Consider the following 13,445-nt stretch of genomic DNA (forward strand, 5'->3'; position numbering starts at 1 on the left):
AATACAATTTTAATACTGACTCTCTTTGATAGCTGTGTTTTGATTAATAGCGCAAAAATGATTTTGCTGCGATTTTTTTACACAAGTTTCATTTATCTTCAGCCAAAGTGAAGTGCTGAAGCAAAGGAGTATTCCCACCTCGACTTCGCCGCCAGAAACATGCCTTTTGCGCTGTTTGTTATTTCAACAGATTGTTTTCTGGCATCTAATTACGAATATAATGAATAATGAATTATTTATATAGCAAAGCTTCAAACGAACTTGAAACATAAGGTTCCTTCGTAATTGTGTATTTTGATCAATTAAATTCAGTTTTTTGTTTTCTGTATAACATGTTAATTTGAATAGACTTTTTTTGTAATTCTATCTAAACAGCATAATTGAATTAAGTAAATTTACAATTGTCGACGCAGACACTTTGGCAAGTAATTTGATGTATTGTTGTTATGTTAAATGAATACAAATATATTTTATGCTTTTCATTTATGAATAATTATTACAGCTTTGCTCACCAGTAAAAGAACGGTTCTTTTTTATGCCTCAGCTAATCCAAATTGTTGTTTTGTTTATGACACACGGATACACACATGTAAACACAAATTGATATGACACTTTTTTCCATGTGATTTTTGCCTTTTTTCCCCACTATTTCCTCTTTTAATTTTAATGTGTTTGGTAGCGCGGCTTAAAATGTTTTATAAGCCTAAATTATGCCAGCGAAAACCTTTCTATATTTTATGGACGTTATTAATTTATAGATATATATATTTTTTTTTCAATATTTCAAAATGTGTGCTCAATTATTGCACACACACGAGCGCACTCACACGAGCGAGAGATAAAAACACTTAGACACATTTATGCCATCGATTTATTGCAGTTTTGCCATTTGAAAAATTTTATATCAATTTTTATTTGTATTTTGCTTTCATAGTAATTTCCACAATTTGCATGACGATATCGTAAAAGCTTATAAATATATGTATATATATAGTATATTTATAAATTCAAGTAGATATATTTTTAGGTCAGAACGTCAAACACTTTCATTACATTTCGATTTCGATTACGTTTCGTATTGCAATTGTTATTGCCCTAAGCCGGCACTCGCAATTCAATTTTCATGCGCAACATCTGTTTTTTTGCTTTTTATCCTTTGTCACTTTTGATTAATTCGCTCGACACTTTTGCATTTAATTTTATTTCAGATATATATATATATATATATATATATATATATATATATGTGTATTGTTGTCAGTTGAGGCTTAATTGTTTTATTAGTTGCAGATTTGCGGGCTCACTTTAATGTATTAATCGAATTTAATATCGTTGACTGCATTTGATATGCTCCTTTTGCCTTTGATCTTTTTGTATCGATTTTGCTTCCCCAATTTAATTGGCCGTGTCTGTTGCCCGAACTTAAGTGGAAATTTATTTTTAGCTCCCCCAAAGTGATGCCGTAGACACAATTCTAATTAGCTGCCCATTTACGGCGAAGCCTTTCAAGCACCTTAGAAATTTGATGGCAAACTTTTGCAACAAGTCAAAATACTGCAAAATACATACACAGGTTTTTCACTTGACCACGTTTGACTTGTAATTTAATTTGATTTGATTTTGATTTCGATTACACTCACACACACACTGCAATAACAACAATAACAATTAGTTGCGCCTCATTGAGCAAACATGCAACAATTGAATTCTTTTTACGCTGGTATTCCTTTTTCGTTATTTTGCAATTTATTTCTGCGATTTTGCCGGTGAGTATGTGTGGGTTAAATTTTTGCGCGTATTCACACGCGATTTCTGGCAGATCGACGACTCAAAGTTGAAGCACAAAGAACACGCACTCACGCACACACGCTCAATGCTTGGGACGTGGCCGGGCTTCGGGAAGGATGTGTTGTGTGTGTTGTGCACGCTAACAGCAACGCCGTTTGACTGAAGACGGATGCTGCTGTCGGCATTGCGTTTCACCATTTTTCTTGGTCAATGTTACGAACGGTACGAACGCCAGCGAGCGAGTTTGTTTTTGCCCATTTTCGAATTTTTGTTTGTGGATTGCGTTTCGCACTGCGCAGGACACGCGACATTCTCTCTCTCTCAGAACTTATTGTCTCTCTCTCAGTGTTTCTCTGTTTGTTGTTCGGCTGACACAGTTTTTTGCTTATTGTTGTAGGTTAGTGCCTTCGTTCTTAAAGTCGCCGCCGCTTATGCTGCTCCTGCGGATGCTGCTGCTTCTGTTGCTGTTGGTGTTGCTGTTGCTGGTGTATTACTTAATATGCTTGGCACCTTCGACTCGGGTTTAGAGCGTGAGACTCTTCTATTGTAGTCGTCGTCGTCGTTGGTTATTTGGGATTTAGCATAGCATAAATGATTCATGTTGCGTTATTAAAGCCACATGTTTGCAGTGCACAAACCCAACTTTCCATTCACATCTTTAATTCAGCCCGCAAACCAAACACAGCCCTTCCCCTTACACACACCAACACTTAACTAGTAGGTCAGTGTGATTTGTTCCCGGGTCCCGGCCACATTTGTCTGGTACGGTGTAATAACTTTACGAGCGACAGCTGCAAATTCATTTATGTTAATTTGCTCGGTTAGACTTCTTGGCCGCAAAAACCAGTTTCTAGTTGGAGGAAGAGCGTTAACCCCACTGACACACACACACATACACACACGTAGTCATACACACACATTCAGGCTGAGGCCAGACCAAATGCCAGACGCATTTACAGTCACAACATCTAGCAGCTCTGCACATTTGTTACATATTCTTAATGTTTGCTGTCATTGCTCTCGTTGCTATTCTCACTCCTCATTGTTGTTGTTGCTGTTGACTTGTTTTATATGCTTCGCCTAAGGCCGGCTTGTTGACAGCGTCCAACGAGGCGTATGCGTTATTTTAATGAGCTTTTTTCATGAAGATTAGTTTTATGATTGGGCATATTAGTCATGCGGCTCTGACCTTGCTCTCTCTTGCTCTTTCTCTTTCTCTGCATTTGTCTCTCTCTTGTCTTACAATCACATGTTTAATTATGCTCTCTGATGTGCGCCCTTTCCCACAACTACTATTTATCACACACTGACTATGGCTGTGTGTGTGTGTGCTTGCCTTTCATTCATGCTTTATTAGCTAAATTTGGTTTGCAGCCAGTGCCAGCCTGATCAAGCATGCATAATGTAAATGGACAATACACTTAGGTATGCAAATATGTACACTGCAAGCTGCCTTGGCGGACACCTCTAATAATTGGACAATTTGCTTAGACGGACGCCTTTTCTATGACGTTGATTTTAGTATAGTTTGAAAATAAACTTTTTTAAATGTATTTATTAAATATTTCTTATTTACCTACATATGAATGTCTTAAATAGTTCATGTATAATGCACAAAAATATTATTTTTGAAATTATAATTCAATCCACTCAAAAACAACTTTCTAAAGTTTGATACCCGCTACCTATGGACCATCTTTGACTGGCAATTTGGCATATTTTACACTCTATAGCACATTTAATAGTTATATTATATCAATATATCAAAAATAACCTTTCGTATATTTAAAAATTAATACCGCACTATTATGCTTTTATTAAAAAATGGGTAGCGGGTATCTCACAGTCGAGCACACTCGACTGTAGCTTTTTTACTTGTTTCTCTTGATTCACGTATCAAAGTTGTTTGCCACAAATTTATAATTCCTTTTACGTGTGATTATTAATTTTAAATTGTCAGCCGCATTGCCTGCATTTATTGAACTAAATATTTATTTATTTACTAACACAATTACATCAACTTTACAAGCTAACTAAAGTTTGATTATAATCAAAGAAGTGCTTATAAAAACAGAGAAAACAATTGAATTGAAATGTGTAAAGTTTGTATAAATTTGCTTGCAGCAATAATGTACAAGAGTTATGCAATTATTTAGAATTTCTCCGTTTGTGCTACGATTTCAACCTAAGCACAGAATATTGAGCAATTAAATTCATTTGTTTCATTGCAACTCAAATAATATTGCATCCCGTTTTTAGCTACAATAGTTAAGCTGCTGATTGTTTGATACATTTTATTAAAATATTAAAATGGTTTTTCTGCATATTAAATTTGTACAATAATATTAGAATAAAAGTATAAATGGTGAAAAATTGGTTGTTATTACAAGCCCAATTCTAGAATCAATAATTTCGTTGAATAGTTTATAATATGAATCACATAATTATGCATTGTTTATTAACTTCGATAAATGTAAACTAAAAAGAGTAGTCAACAAATCGTGAGTTCTGATTTAAGTCTCAAAGTTAAGTAATTAGAGTTTATAATTATTTAAAAACCAAGAAGCCAAAATAGAAGAATAAAAGTCAAGTTAATTTAGTAAATTAATAAATTGAATTTTAAACTTTGCTTTCAAAATAACCTGATTAAATTTAGCTTGGCAGCTACTTGACTCAAATTCGCTATAGCAGAGTAGCCTTATCATATTTAGAGTTATCAGACAGCTTGAAAGTTTCTAAGTAGCTTACTCCATAAACTATGCGCAATCTGCACTCGTTGCCCAAAATTTTGGATGGCGAAATGCAAAGCTCAGTCACAGATTTGAGGCAAAGCACTCGAGAGCACACACAGAACAGCAGAACAGCAGAAGCAGAGGCCAGACAATCTGTAACACTCAAAGTTTCGCCTGCGTGAGAATACAATCATAAGTAATACGCAACTAAGTTTTAATCCATTGTGATCCACTGCACACACACACACACACCCACACATAGAGCGAGGTAGATGCCGTTGAAATGCGCATTCATAACTCAAAATGGCAAACTAATTTACGCCAGACTTATTATCTCTCCAGTGGCAACACGTTGGCCCCCCCGACCCCCTCTCCATCACAGTCTCGGGCAGACGACACCGTCGTTGACAACGTTGACTGTGGCGCCACCATGAGTTGAACGCTAGACAAAAACAACTCAGGCCAAAGCTCAGGCAAATGGCTATAGATACAGGTAGAACAAGAGCATTAGAGAGAGAGAGAGAGAGAGTGGGAAAGAGATAGCTAGCAGTCATGCCGCATCGCAACGTTGTTGCCACTTGGGGCACTGGCAAATACATTAACACCAGCACAGGCACAGGCACAGAAAGAAGCACGTGCAACAAACAGAGGCACACAAAGACAATGCAGTTGTGGAGGGGATTGTAGAGGGGATTGTGGAGGGGCGTGACGCGCCAGCTGCCACTTGCTATAAAGAATGACAAAAGATATTGCCCCCGCATGCCGCCATATCGTGTGCAGGTGTTTTGTCATTTTTACGCCAAGCGCGGAGGAGGACCAGTCGAGACTACTATATATTATTTACACTTGAGCGAATTGTTGCGCATTTGCAACACACACTCACACACACACAAAACACAAATGAGAGTTTTGGGCTTCTGCGGATAAGTTGACGGAACTGACGACGGATGGATGGAAGTCGTCCCCTCAGATGATGCAGTAAATGAGCTGCTGTCTGATTTTCAATGGCACTCAAACAACATGTGACATGTCGCGTGATTTGAATTGAAGATGTTGTCGCAAATGTGCATTAATTTGTCAGAGCACTGGCAAATGCGACTACGACTGCGACTGTGACTGCGACTTGAAGTACGCTGCGCTGCTCTCTCTCTCTCTCTCTACACACTCATAGACTAATGCAATTTGTCGTCTGGCAAGCGAAATGCGTGAATAATGAGCAGCTGCCTCACTACAATGCATCGCATCGCATCGATCCTATGGCTATGGTTGAGATTGTGCTACAGCATTGTGGCATTCGTGTTGCCAAAGTGAGATGGATGAAATGGATTGTCTGAGTAATGCCAACTGAAATGCATATGTCTCGCATTTAAGTTGATGAAGAGCCTAACAATTGACGTCAGACATTGACGGAGAAACCTTGAAGCATATACAAGAAGTACTTTAAATGCAACTGGATTTAAGTCGGAGACAATACAAATTGCCTTGCGATAAAAAATGTAAAATGTTAAATAATTTTAAATTTGTTACAAAATAAGAAATATTTTTTTAGAATTACGAACTTGTAAGACTCCAAGAAAAGACTACCAAAAAAGAAAGAGCACATATAATCAATATTTTATTAACTTTTTGGGAAAAAAAGCAAGTAACTTTCACAAAAAGGTAAAAAAATCTTAACTCACTTACTTACAAATAGGCTAAAACAAATAACAGATTCAACTCATGAAAATGCATTCACACCTTAATATAAATTCAAATAAAAACAGTCTTAAACTTACATCAAAATGTATGACACTTGTAATTTATACTGAAGCAGACAATGATAAATTCCTCATTTCAAATCATCAAAAGTCTTAAGAATGCACTTATAATTTAATATATATGAATATTATATTTGACTAGTATTTACAGCAAAATGTTTTATAACTCAAAGAGATATTATTTTGCATAATATGAATTTTTATGATAATACATAATCACATTATGTATAATTTTCTCACTATTTTAATTTTTATGATACAGTTTACTTGCATTGTAAGCTGCTGTCCCTTTTTAAAATGAAATGCTTACCATTAGCTTACGATTAGCATGACATTAACATGCATTTAAATCCCTCTCGCCATCTACACATCAAGAGCGTAGTTAATTCCTGCTTATCACTTGACAAAGCTAACTTAACTATGTATGCTCTGCTCTGTTTTCCATTCGCTTTTTGTGTCTATGGTGCTTAGGAGGCTTCATTTTATGAGCTGTTAAAGCTCATGGTGATTCCGGCTTCATTATCTAATGCCTATTTTCAATTTTTGCCCCAAAAGCTACTTGGGTGTTCGCGTTCGCGTTCACGCTCGCGCTCTTTAATCCTAGAAATTTCTCCTGCCGCCGCCGCCGCGCTCTTTGCAGGCAATAAAAATATTTTAATGCACATTTTTTACGGTTGCCTTCCGGGCTAGCCATTAAAAGGGCTGTGGCACGTGAAAAATGTAGAAAACACACCATCCAACCAACAAACACAGAGAGACAGAGAGAGAGAGAGAGAGAAAGAGAGGGAGAGAAAAAAATGAAATAAAATAATAATAACAAGAGGCAACGTGCCGAGACTCATTTCATTTTAGATGATTATGTTGCCTGCAACTGAGGCAAAAACAAAAAAAATAACATAACCCAAACATGGTCATAAACTAATTGAATATTTTAGGGCATTATCTAAGCCATTTATTGTTTGAGTTTCACTTCGCTGCGTTTCATTTGCACCTGTATTTGTGTGCTTTTTTTGTAGTTGTTTTTGTTGAGAGGGGTTGGTCAGCTGAAAAATGCCCGAAAAATTCAACTGACAAAATCAGCGTTGGCTTCTGATTTTATTTATTTATTCCACGGTTTCTTTTTACAACTCGATGACTACACTCGGTAGCAGCCACTCGGTTTATGTTACGTGTGGGAGTATACCCTGTAACCAGTAGGAGACTCGGAAGGGAATATAAATGGCTTTGAAGATAAGTTTCAAGAAATGGAAAAAAGGAATAAACACAAACAAAGCAAATAACTATAAATGTTATAAATATGATTTAGTATTTAGTATTTAATTAAAAATATAAAAAATTTTAATGAGTAAATATTATTTAATGTAAATTTCTTATTTATAAGAGCATATCCTGTAGTCCTTATTCCTTTTCAGTCAAACTACCTAACTTTTTTTCCTTCTGGATAATCTGTTTGCTTTCTGTTATTCTTTTGTTTTTTCGTGTATAATTTTTTCCGGCTTCCATTTAGCTATCATCAGTTGGGTAAAAGGATTTTCCTCACCTGCCATCCGCTACTACTCATTGGTATTTGTGTTCTTGACTTTGAATTTGTTAACCTTCCTCCCTAATCTCTTACCCGATTTAAGCATTTGTGCTGAGTGCTTTGCTTCCTTTTCTTGTTTTATATATTTGATTTGATTTTGATTTTGATATAGTTGTTTGCCAATGTTTTAATGGAAGCAACTTAGCTGCTTCCGCTCTGTAACAGTAATAGTAGTATGTAACATCTATAAGGTTGTTAAGGGGCCAAAACCCATTTGACCACTTAATGTCCAGATTAAAATTAATAGCTGAATTTAATTAAGCTGCCTCGACATGCTGCAGCAGCAACAAGACAAGCGCATCTCTTAAGGGCTTTAGCAAGCCGATGATGAGTGTGTTTCACACACACAAAGACACATGCACTTAAGGATATGAGAGTGTAGTACACTGCTAAGTATGGGGTGGAGAGTAAGGATACAGCCTGACCGCAACCAAGTGCAGCAGCGACAATAACAAATGAAAGCTGTCGGAACAGCACACAACAATGAACACTGAAGAGGCAGCGACGAGGGGAAACTTTGGAGACGTGCGCATATTGAGCATAAAACGCAAAGATTTAGCGTTACATGGTCCAGTAGATGACTTTGCTTAGTTCAACATATGCCCCGCACATGTGGCGACAATTTATGGAGTATGAACTCCTTTGGACACGGGACACGCGACACACAAGACACACTAGAAAGAAGCTACTACTGCATCAAAGTTGTGGCAGCAGCAGCAACAGCAACAGCAGCTCGTCAGCTTGTGCGCTTCATCTATCATGTCTGCGTAGAAGATCAACTCAAATGATTGTTCAGCAATGGGTGGCAGGCGAAAAGAAAGGAAAAAAAGAAAAAGGACGCCAACAACTTTCAACTCCATTGTTGGCCAAGTGGCTGTTTATGATGCCTGGCCATAGCCAAGCCAACCAAGCCAGTCCAAGCTATCCAAAAACAGCAGCCGGAAGTTATCAGCTGGCCAGAACCAAGTCGAGGTTTATGGGGATGGGGACAAGGGCTAGAGCTTGTGCATATCCAACATTATTTTCAACTCTCTACAGCTCTGTTTGCAGCCTCAGGGTTTTGGACAACAAATGGTTTTCTTAAATTGTTTGCCTCTTGCCATTTTTGCCTACTCCATTTTTGCCTGCAGTTTTGCTGTTGTTATTGTGGCTTCCTAAAAGTAAATTTTTTTTAGTTTACAGTTTCCGTACACACACACACACATACACTCAAAAACATCCTCTTCCCCTAGTCGAAAGCCAATCGTCAGCATCCCACTCTCCAGTATTTGCTGTTGTCCTGTTGCTTTTTCTGCCGCCTCTTCCGCTTCTCATTCTCGTTCGTTTTAACAACGTTAATAATCTTATTTTGTGCCTCAATGGAGCGCCTTTTGTCCAGTTTTTGTCCTATCTCTGTATCTATGGAGCAACAGACAGCACAACACAAGGAGCACGAAATCAAAATATATGCATGTCCTTTTTAAATGCAATTTTTGGGGCCATGATTTTCTACTGCAATTGTGAGGCCCACAAATAAATTCGCCTATTGTTTTTCGGGGGCCAAAAGTGCTTTAAATGATTTACTTTCTACAAGAATTTTTGGGTGCCATTTGATTGGCTGGAATGTGAGTAGAATAATGGCAAAAATATTGCAAGCTTATGGCACAGTATTGTGTGACTTGTCTCTCAAGGAATTTCGACAATATCAAAAGACACTTTTATTTAGAGTTGAATAGGTATTAACAACTAGATTTTAAGTGGGAATAAAAGTAAAACATATTTAAGAGTTTGCCCCGCAGGCAAAGAGACTTCGAAATGCATAAGGCAGTTGTGTATTGCAAAAGCTACTCGTAAATTACAAAATGTATTCTGTTTTTATGCATGGCATTTTCCCTTTGGCTTTTTCGGCATTCCCCCTATGGTATGCGAGTGTGTGTATGCGTGTGTGTGCACAGTGTGGCAAACACATTGAAATCCAATTAATGTAAATAAACACAAGAAAATACGCTCCATATGCAAAAAAGAAACAACATTTGAGTGCGTGTGTGTGTTTTCCAGTTCTTTCTTATTTAAAGTGAGTTGTACCACAGGATAAGGTGGGGAAGACCGAAGAGGGGAGAGAGTGTGGGCGTGGCTTGTGTGTACCCTCAATGCAATTAACGTTGCTTTTGTGTGGCCTCCACTTTTTGGGCAAGCTCTCAATCTTCACTTCTCTCTCACTCTCAATTTTCCCCGTCACTATTTGCACTGTACTTAAGCCTTGGCAAAGCAAGTTAATCTGTTGCGATTTTCCCTTTTGCACACACACATTCGCACACTAACGCAATTTGCTTGGCCATTTTTTTGCGCGCGTATAGCAGCAGCAACAGCGATTTCCAAAGCAACAGCCGTTAAGCAGTTTCGCCTCGTTTTTCATTTTGCCGCACAAGATTCGCTTTTCTATATGCATGAAGTTCTTTTTTTTTATATTCGTTTCCAAGTTTGTCCATTTGACACTCGTTTATTCAAGTACATCCTTTTATTTGATTTATTATCTTTTATTTCAATTTAATGTTCTCTCGATTTGATTTGCTTAAATGGCTTTTCGTAATTTCTCTTCATTATGTATTTTTGGCATTTGTAATTCAACTACAAAATTATAATTTCATTTGTTCTTTGGGGTTTTTGTAAGTCCGATTTTATTTATTCATTCAATCATTAAGTGCCTGCAACATAAACTCTAACAAATGCATTGTGATTGTAACAAAAACAAAAAATTGAAATAAAATTGTCAGTAATTCCACACACACATACATATAGTACATGAGCAAAAACATTAGAATTCGTTGCACAGTTTTTCATTCGATTATTGCAAAATTGTTTTTATCCCTCTTCCGACAAAATATTTATGTATTTCATTTGGAACATTTAGTTGCAAGTGTAAACAATATATTGATTGGGTTCATTGTTTTATGCATTGGGGAAAAATGTTGTTGTATTCTACATACATTTAGATTGATCAGTTTAATAAATGTGTTTAAGATTTTTTATGAAATTAAATTTGTGAATTAGAAAATATTTTTTTCATTTGTATTTCGGAAACGACTTTAAGTTGAAAATTTTACTCAAATATAACTTTTGGTATATTTATTTGGTATATAACATTCGGTATATTTTCGTACTATTGGTATTTTAATTGGGTATATACACAGCACTATTTTTCTTCTCTTATCTAGCTTTTTTACTTGGTTTACATTTTACAGGGTATCCATTCGTCTTCCATTAGCCTTTTCTTGACCATTGTTTGTGTTATTCTTTACAGTTTGCAAGCGAAATTGCTAACGGAATTAGCACACCAACAGCAAACCAACACAAACAGCAGCAGGACCACTGATTCTGATACCGATTCTCTTCTACTATATTTTTTTTCTGGTTTTCCGGTTTTACAAGCAGAAGCTGAATCTGAAGCCGAAGCGATTGCAGACTGAGAAACATTTTCCATTCATTTTTTCGCCTTTTCGTTGTTTGTTCGGTTTATTTGGTTTGTATTCGCCTGGCGTTATCTCCTCGAGTTACATTAGGTTTCGCTTTGGCATATTCCACGTTTTCGGCCAGCTTATGTTTGGCCTTTAAAGCCATCCATGCATATTTAAATGTTATGTGGCCGCCATGACTAGAAGGAATGAAAGAGGAGGAAGGCGCAGCAAATGTGCAGATAGCATAATTGATTAGATGTGAAGTGCTTATAAGCAGACGGCGTGTTGTGGCCAAAGCATCGCATTGTGTTTGGCCATGCTGCAGATTGTGTTGCAATTTTCTTTTTTTTCTTGTGGTTGCCACTTCGCGTTGGCCTATGGCTTGCTACTATGTATGATGGTGCTTTGGTCCTGGCTAAATGTTCATTTGCTTCAGCTACAAATGGTTGTATTTTTTGGATTCGCTGTTCGTCATTTTGCAGTGGCGTGACAGGAACGACAAAACGAAGGACGTGGCAGTAGGACATGGCAAATGGGTTACAAGCGTGTAGTATCCGGACACACACAGAAAACTCAGCAAACTGAAAGCAGCTCGTCTCGTCAAGTGTGAGCGACGGATAGTCCAAGTTGTTTTCCAACCGCTTGTTATGCACACGCTGATGAAAGGCACCGTTTTTTCTCAGTTTTCTCTTTTTTTTTCTTTTTAGCTATTTTTGTTGTTACTTTCTGAGTTGTTGTTGCTGGCAATCAAAAGCATGTTTGGCCAACAGCTGGCATGCGCCATTCATTCATTGTAGTCGCCTCGACGGGCGACCGCCTGCAATCATTTTTATTAATTTTTCCCAAAAGGGAATTTATGTTGCCAAACCAACAGCACAGCAGAGCACAGAACACGACTCGACAGGAATGAACACAACGGGACAGCAGCAGGATGAATCGTTTGCTATATGTGTGGTCATTAGTTATATGACCAGCTCATAAAAAAAAGGAGAAAAGCGAAGCAAATAAAAACACCAACTCAAATGCCAATCCAAGTGGCGGCGACTCAGACACAATAGCAGCAACTACTCTGCCGCCTAATTGGATATTTTAATTACATGAGCTATAAACAAAGCGCACAAACTGAATATATACTACACTCGACACTACTCAAAATTGCCAAATAATAATTCCCAACAAAAAAAAAGTAAAACAAAAAAAAAAACAGGAGAATGGAACTTGAAGCATATTCGCATTCAAATGGCAAAAGACGTTAACGATGTTGAAGAACCGAAAAATTCCCGGCCATGTAATTTGTTTGCATAATAACAATTCAGCTCGTTCTCTATGCTCTGCTCTTCTCTGCTCTGCTTGTGGTTGTTGGATTGGGTTCTGGATTCTGGTTTCGGGATGTTGCGCTTTTTTGGGTTTGGGTTTGGGTTTTTGTGCTCTCTGCTGCTATAACATCGGATATGAAATGATGTTGGCCTCATCTGCTCACAGACACAAAATCAGCTGCTCAAATTCACAGACAAACAAGTAAGAAGAGAAAAAATTACAGGAATAATCAAATTGGGCATAGACGAAGTTTAAATGTGCTTTCAAATTGTTCAGAGAATGAAATGTAAAGAGTGCCTAAAAATATGCAACGTATTTTTGTGGACAGTCTTAATTAATTTCTTTTCCAATAATCTTCGTTAATTTTTACTATATTTAAAAAGAGCACATATGTATTTAAAACAGTAAAAATCATAAATTAAACTAAATAAAATAATCTACCCCGATAAACATAAAATAGTAATAACTTGAAGTATTTCAAATATTTTTAAAAATATATCAAAATATTATTAAATGAAAATAATTAATATAAATAAATTCGTCTAACTTAATATGTTTCTAAAAAAAATGTTTTGCCATTGACCAACATTATTTAAATATATAAATTTATAAGCCACTAAAAATACTAAATGTGCCCTTTGAAATGTTGAATGATCAAAACCTGTGTACTTATTTTTCCGCTTAAGCATTAATCGTACAAGCCCCCACACAATGTACACACAGGCAGGCTGAAAAGCAGTTTGAAAGGCGACAGCTAGTCTGCAAGCCTTAAGGTATTTACATTAGATTTACAGTCAGTGCGTTACCAACACCCCAGGAAATTCATCATACTTTT

The 13,445-nt window shown here is 36.9% G+C and overlaps 1 protein-coding gene and 1 long non-coding RNA gene across 2 annotated transcripts in view; one reads left to right on the plus strand and one right to left on the minus strand.

Annotated features, from left to right (window-relative positions):
- Positions 1-843, minus strand: part of LOC117563690 (putative neural-cadherin 2) — a 159,041-nt gene extending 158,198 nt beyond the window's left edge. Inside the window, exon 1 of the mRNA XM_034242133.2 lies at positions 513-843. The gene's annotated coding sequence lies outside the window, so the exon portion shown is untranslated. The remainder of the gene's footprint in view (positions 1-512) is intronic.
- Positions 1-13,445, plus strand: part of LOC117563518 (uncharacterized) — a 201,680-nt gene that overhangs the window by 58,689 nt on the left and 129,546 nt on the right. The gene's annotated exons all lie outside the window — the stretch shown is intronic.

The sequence above is a fragment of the Drosophila albomicans genome, chromosome 2L, assembly GCF_009650485.2.
Source record: "Drosophila albomicans strain 15112-1751.03 chromosome 2L, ASM965048v2, whole genome shotgun sequence".
In the NCBI taxonomy this organism is placed as follows: Eukaryota; Metazoa; Arthropoda; class Insecta; order Diptera; family Drosophilidae; genus Drosophila; species Drosophila albomicans.